Source organism: Chiloscyllium punctatum, chromosome 30 (genome assembly GCF_047496795.1).
Source record: "Chiloscyllium punctatum isolate Juve2018m chromosome 30, sChiPun1.3, whole genome shotgun sequence".
In the NCBI taxonomy this organism is placed as follows: Eukaryota; Metazoa; Chordata; class Chondrichthyes; order Orectolobiformes; family Hemiscylliidae; genus Chiloscyllium; species Chiloscyllium punctatum.
Window position 1 is genome coordinate 52,643,426 of NC_092768.1, and position 7,917 is coordinate 52,651,342.

Sequence of the window (7,917 nt, forward strand, 5' to 3'; positions counted from 1 at the left end):
AATGTTCTCACCGTCCACCCTACCTAACTCCACGATTAGTTAATATATCTCAATTAAGTCACCTCTCAGCCTTTTTCACTCTAACGAAAACAGCTTAAGCTCCTCAGCCTTACTTCAGAAGACATTCCCTCCCTACCATGTAACATCCTAATAAATCTACCCTGAATCCTTTCCAAATCTTCCACATCCTTTCTATAATGCAGTGACCAGAACTTTTTGCAATGCGCCAAGTGCGGCCGCACCAGCGTTTTGTACAGCTGCAGCATGATCTCAAGGTTCCAAAACACAATCCCTCTACCAATAAAAGCTAACACACTGCATGCCTTCTTAACAGCCCTATCAATCAGGGTGGCATCTTTCAGGGATCTATGTACACGATAACCAAGATCTCTCTCATCTACACTACCAAGAATCTTACCATAAGCCCAGTGTTCATTATTCCTGTTGTTCCTTCCAAAGTGAATTACCTCACACTTCTCTGCATTTAACTCCATTTTCCACCTCTCAGCCCAGCTCTGCAGCTTATCTATGACCATCTATATCTGACAACATCGTTTGGCACTATGCACAACTCTACTGACCTTAGTGTTATCCACAAATTTACAACCCATTCTTCAACACCCTCATCCATGTCATTTATTAAAAAGTGACGATTAACAGTGGTCCCAAAACAGATCCTTGGGGTACACCACGAGTAAATGCACTCCAGGATGAACATTTCCCATCAACTACCACCCTCTGTATTCTTTCAGCTAGCCAATTTCTGATCCAAACCACTAAATCATCCTCAATCCCATGTCTCCGTATTTTGTGCAATAGCCAACCGTGGGGAACCTTATCAACCGCCTTACTGGAGTCCATATGCACCATATCAACTGCTTTACCCTCATCTGCCTGTTTGGTCATCTTCTCAAAGAACTCAATACAGTTTGTGAGGGACGACCTATCACTTGAGAACGCGACCAAACAGATGGATGAGGGAAAACCATTGATGTGGTGTCAAGGTCAAAGCCAAAGGCTTTGCAATCTCCTCTCTGGCTTACCAAAGAATCAGAAGATAAATCCCATCCGTCTCAGGGGATTTATCTATTTTGACATTTTCTAGAATTGCTAACACTTCCTCCTTGTGAACCCGATCCCATCTAGTCTAGTAGCCTGTATCTCAGTAGTCTCTGAGACAAAATTGTTTTTTTCCAATGTTAATACTGATCGAAAATATTCATTTCGTGCTTCCCATCTCCTCTGACTCCAGGCACAATTTCCCACTACTATCATTGATTGGCCCTAATATTCCTCTCATCATTCTTTTGTTCCTGATTTACCCATAGAAAGTATTCGGATTTTCCATAATCCTATCTGCCAACGACTTCTCACGTCCCCTCCTGGCGCTTCTTTGTTCTCTCTTTAGGTTTTTGTCTGGCTAACCTTAGCTCTCAAACGCCTGAAATGAGTCTTCACATCTCATCCCAACATGAGCCTTCTTCTTCCTCTTGACAAGAGCTTCAACTTCTTTGGAAAATATGGATCCCTCGCTCGACCACTTCCTCCCTACCTGACAGATACATACTGATCGAGGACACACCGTAGCTGTTTCTTGAATAAGCTCCACATTTCAATTATGCCCATTTCTTGCAGTTTCCTTCCCCATCCCTTGCATCCTAAATCTTGCCTAATGGCATCATAATTGCCTTTCCCCCAACTATAACTGTTGCCCTGCAGTATATACCCACCCCTCTACATAGCTAAAGCAAACATAACTGAATTTTGGTCACTTTCACCAAAGTGCTCACCTACCTCCAAATCTAACAGCTGGCTGGTTTCATTACCCAGTATCAAATCCAATGTGGTCTTGGCCCTTTTTGACCTGTTGACATACTGTGTAAGGAAGCCATTCTGCACACATTGGACAAAATGTGACCCATCTGAAGTACTTGAACTATAGTATTCCCAGTCCACATTTGGAAAGTTAAATTCTCCCTTAACAACTAACCTGTCACTCTCGCTCCGATTGACAATCGGCTTTACAATCATTTTCTCAACATCTCTGGAACTATTCAGATGCCTTTTGGAAGTTCCCAACAGTGTGATCTCTCCTTTCCTGTTTCTAACCTCAGCCCATACTATCTCAGTAGACTCGTCCTCAAACTTCCTTTCTGCCAACATAATACAATCCTTGATTCACATTGCCACACCTCTCCCCTTTACCATCTTCTCTGATCCTCCTGAAACATCTAAACTCTGAAACCCACAATAACATTCCTGTCCCTGCTCTATCCTTGTCTCCGAAATGGCCACAACATCGAAGTTCCAAGTACCAAGCTATCCAGCCAGTCCACCTACCTTATTTCAGATGCTCCTGCGTTTCAATTAGGCACTCTTCAAACCAATTTCCTTCTTGCTGGTGCCCTCTTGCGATCTTGAAACCTTATTTCTGACTTCACTACTCTTAACCTCCTGGACATTGGAACTACAATTTAGTTTCCCATCCCCTGCTGAATAACTTTCAACCCTCCCGAATAGCATGAACAAACTTCACCCACAGGATATTGGTACCCCTCTGGTTCAGATCCCAGGTTCTGTTTTTAAAGGTCCCACCTACCCCAGAAACAGTCCGAATTATCCAGGTATCCGAATCCCTCCCTCCTGCACCATGCCTGTAGCCACGTGTTCAACTCATCTCTCTACCTATTCCTCACCTCACGAGTACGTGGCATGGGCAACAATCCAACTGGAGAAAACAGTTATTGAAATTGCATTAACTAAACTTCACAACCACAGAGTGGCTGTCATCTCCAATGTCCTTCTTCCTTGGCTGAAGGTTCTCCCTGGTTTGTCTTCTCTCTTTTCCTGCAAAGATGTCTGCTATGAAAAAGGTGTTTTGAATGGCAGTCTCTTTTCATGGCAGTTTATTCTCTGTCTAACTTTCAAATTGCCTGCTTCTTTATGCCCTGAACATCGGATTATCTCATTGGTGCAAGGTTTGCAAAAACAATAAATTCAAACTCAATTGGGTGTGAGTAGCCTGGAGCATAAGTTAAACTGATTGATTAGAATTAAATTCTTGTCAAAACAACTCAGGTATCTAGTTCGCAGCCAAATGTTACATATTGTCAATGTTTCAGTACGTTCTGAGTTTCTTTAGCTAGTCATATGACATTTGCTTGTAAGCTTTCAGTGCAAACAGCACTCCCTCGCTCTTGAAGGTCTTCAACTGCATAACAGTGGATAATTCTGGAAATATTGAATATGTTGTATGCGTGTTTGTTTATAGCTGGCCTAAAATTTGAAAATAGCAGTTTTAAATGCAAGGATTGTTGGAGTAAATCCATGTTTTGAACAAAAACAAGCTTACATTTATCGTAAATAATGTTTGTATAGCTACAGTCGTTGAACTGGAGACAATGTTTCCAACATTAAAAACGTTTCCATAAATCTGAAAAATAAAACTATTTTGTTTCTCGTTCAGCTGCTGCTATAAGCTATGACTTTAATAATTCATATACAATGTGTAAGTGTGCACCTATTTCATGTGCCTCCTGCAAACGAATGAAATCTTCCAGTCGTTTCTGTCTTATGGGATAGGATCCCATGGTCTTCTGGGACATGACAGCTGTTAGTACTGTTGTCCTTCTTTATCACACAGGTTAAGACGAGGCTGCTATTGCTGATGTAAGTTCAGTGAAATACTGCAGTGTGGCGTGTAAGTAGGATATTGGCAGGAGGTGGAAAATCTTCACAGAATAGATTGCATCTATGAGAACTCTGCTCCTTTTTCACACAATTATCAAATATCGGAACACATTAAAGATGTGGTTGTTGTGTCAGTGTCTACTCTTTGGTCGAACTGTTCATCTTTTCCAGTGATGTACACATTCCCACAAACTCGGTAACTTTGTCCCTTCTCACTATCATCGAATTGACTTTCAGGTATTAATATTAACTAAATCTTTTCATGCGTATTCAGATACTATTTACCAAACAGAATTATATATACATGTAAAAATTAAAACTTGCAATACGGTAAATGTATATTCCAATGATCAGATGTCATTTACCATTGTTCAAATGCATCAACTCTTTTAGAAATTACTCAACTGATTATCGTCACTGTTTTGTCGACTGGGCTCATTCCCAAAACATGGTCTCAAACATGTTGAACAGCTAAACGAACATAATGTACAAGGTTAAAGGCGCAGGCTGAATCAATAAGTATGAAATAGGTGATCAAATAGCTGCCAGCTCTGCTAATATGTAATATGTAGATCATGAGTTCCAAGAGAAAGGTCACTCATCTGTTGCTGTTTTAGCTACTAGTGAGGGGAACAAAGACTGAACGAGAATTATGGTAAACTTGCCAAAAGTCACGTACAGAAAATCGTGAGGCTTACAAATCAGGTTTAGCACAATATGTATTGAATATAGTGCTTGGAAAGTAGGAAAGGTACTTGAAACTATGATACTTATGGAGCCATATGTTAAATGAATAATGTTGAAGAAATAGTGACGTATGTTCAACGCAACACATATTGGAATTTGGTTGTGATGTGACGGTGCACTTCATGGTAGAGATCACGGAGGTGACGGGACAATCGAATTCAGATTTGTGAATTATCACAGTATGCCCTGGAAATCTGACACACTGCAGCCAATTTGTGTTGTTTGCTCCAACAATGCACATTGGATTGAATATTGCTTAAAGGCATAAAAAAGAAGATAGCATTTATTGTGGACCTATTTCCACCTGCGTGGCTGAGATACATCCCTGCCCTCGACTCTTTTGTCATCTGCTTTGTTATGTTTCGCTTCTCACATCGTCCTTTAGGGTTTGCAATGTTGACCATGGTTTCATTCTCAACAGTATAATCCTTTGCCCTCTAGTTAGCAGTCACCTTGCCACTGAAAATAGACTGCTGCGCTTAAACAAAACTCATGACTTTAATAAGCTTTTGGAATGTCGTTTGACTTTCTCTCCTATGACCAGAAAACCGATAATCATTGACTATCGCTTAAAAGTAAAGTTTTATTTTTACAATGACATTGTTATCATATGTGATCTGCATTCTGACCAAGCATTTGGTCTCTCTGTATGTGGGTCACCAAGTATTGAATGCAACAACAACAAAAAAACAGCGTGGGCCTACCCGCTGATTCACATGCATTATTGGAACGTGCTTGCTGATATCAGAAAAGCTATATTTCTGGCCAACTTCCCACCGAAAATAAACATTCTGACTTCGAGCTGGTCTTATAAGTTTCTGCAGGTCTTCTGCAGAGAAAAAATGAGGTACGAAGGTAAACTGGCCAAAAATATAAAGGAGGATAGTAAAAGCTTTTTTAGTTATGTGAAAGGCAAAAAAATGGTTACGATTAAAATAGGCCGTTGAAGACAGAAACAGGGGAATACAGAACAGGGAAGAATTGAATTGGTAGTTCCGATCTGTGTTCACTGGGGAAGACTCAAGCAATGTCCCTGAGGTAACAGTGGCTGAAGGACCAGAACTGAAGGCAATTTATATTTGTCAAGGATTGGTGTTGGAGAGACTGTTAGGTCTGAAGGTTGATAAATCCCCGGGGCCTGATAGTCTACATGCCAGGGTATTGAAGGAGGTGGCTCGAGAAATCATGGATGCGTTGGTGATTATTTTCCAGAGTTCAATAGATTCAGGATCAGTTCCTGCGGATTGGAGGGTGGCTAATGTATACCACTTTTTAAGAAAGCTGGGAGAGAGAAAGAAGGAAATTATAGACCAATTAGTCTGACCTCAGTGGTGGGAAAGATGCTGGAGTCTATTATAAAGGATGAAATTACGACACATCTGGATAGTAGTAACAGGATAGGTCAGAGTCAGCATGGATTTAAGAAGGGGAAATCATGCCTGACTAATCTTCTGGAATTTTTTGAGGATGTAACTCTGAAGATGGACGATGGAGATCCAGTAGATGTAGTGTACCTGGACTTTCAGAAAGCTTTTGATAAAGTCCCACATAGGAGGTTAATGAGCAAAATTAGGGCGCATGGTATTGGGGGCAAAGTACTAACTTGGATTGAAAGTTGTTTGGCTGACAGGAAAAAGAGAGTAGTGATAAATGGCTCCATTTTGGAATGGCAGGCAGTGACCAGCGGGGTACCACAGGGATCAGTGCTGGGACCGCAGCTTTTTACAATATATATTAATGATATAGAAGATGGTATTAGTAATGACATGAGCAAATTTGCTGATGATACTAAACTGGGTGGCAGGGTGAAATGTGAGGAGGATGTTAGGAGATTACAGGGTGACCTGGACAGGTTAGGTGAGTGGTCAGATGCATGGCAGATGCAGTTTAATGTGGATAAATGTATGGTTATCCACTTTGGTGGCAAGAACAGGAAGGCAGATTACTACCTAAATGCAATCAATTTCGGTAAAGGAGCAGAACAAAGAGATCTGGGTGTTCTTGTACACCAGTCAATGAAGGTAAGCATGCAGGTACAGCAGGTAGTGAAGGAGGCTAATAGCATGCTGGCTTTCATAACAAGAGGGATTGAGTATAGAAGCAAAGAGGTTCGTCTGCAGCTGTACAGGGCCCTGGTGAGACCACACCTGGAGTATTATGTGCAGTTCTGGTCTCCAAATTTGAGGAAAGACATTCTGGCTATTGAGGGAGTGCAGCGTAGGTTCACGAGGTCAATTCCTGGAATGGCGGGACTACCTTACGCTGAAAGACTGGAGTGACTAGGCTTGTATACCCTTGAGTTTAGAAAACTGAGAGGGGATCTGATTGAGACATATAAGATTATTAAAGGATTGGACACTCTGGAGGCATGAAACATGTTTCCACTGATGGGTGAGTGCCAAACCCGAGGACAAAGCTTAAAAATACCGGGTAGACCATTTAGGACAAAGATAAGGAGAAACTTCTTCACCCAGAGAATGGTGGCCGTGTGGAATGCTCTGTCCCAGAGGGCAGTGGAGGCCATGTGTCTGGATTCATTTAAGAAAGAATTGGATAGAACTCTCAAGGAATCAAGGGTTATGGAGATAAGGCAGGAACAGGATACTCATTAAGGATGATCAGCCATGATCACATTGAATGGTGATGCAGGCTCGAAGGGCAGAATAGCCTACTCCTGCGCCTATTGTGTATTGTCTATTGTCTTACAGAATGGGACAAGCAGTTAGGGATTCAAAACCCACATGCAAACAAGTCTGGAATTTTGCAAATATAAAACATCATAGATGTAAAATGATGGCACTAATCCAAGTAATTAACTAATGTCCTTCAAGAATGCGAATATGTAATTCCTCCACTTCCACACAATGCAATTTATGTTGTGGAAATCTCATTTCCACATTGGTTCCAAGATACACTATTATTCCCTGATGTGTGTTTATAATGAGGCTTCCGAGTGGGCACTTACACCTACTTGCTTATTTTGTTTTAAAGTTCCTCCATGGGATGTGGGTGTCGTTGGCAATTACAGCATTTATTTCCCATCCCTAATTGCCCAGAGGGCAGTTAAGTGTAAATCACATTATTGTGGGTCTGGAGTCACATGTTGGCCAGACCAGGTAAGGATGGTAGTCTCCTTCCCAAAAGGATATTCGCGAAGCTGATGGACTTTTCCCGGCAATCATCATCATTATACCGCTGGTTCCAGATGTATATTGATTTCATATTCCACCACATGCCAATGATAAGATGTTAGTACGAGGAAGCTGTTAGTACGAGAAAGGAAATGAAAAATTAGGTATGTTCTCTAACTTAGTGGAAAAATCTAGAAACTGTTTAGCATTTTGTGAAACCAGAATATTTAATTACTTGAATATGTGGCTAATATTCGCTAACTGAGATTAAGTTTCACACTGCGATCGGGAAGTGGCTTTTAATGTGAATTTGATAAAATGCACATTTTCCCATTTACACGATAAATTG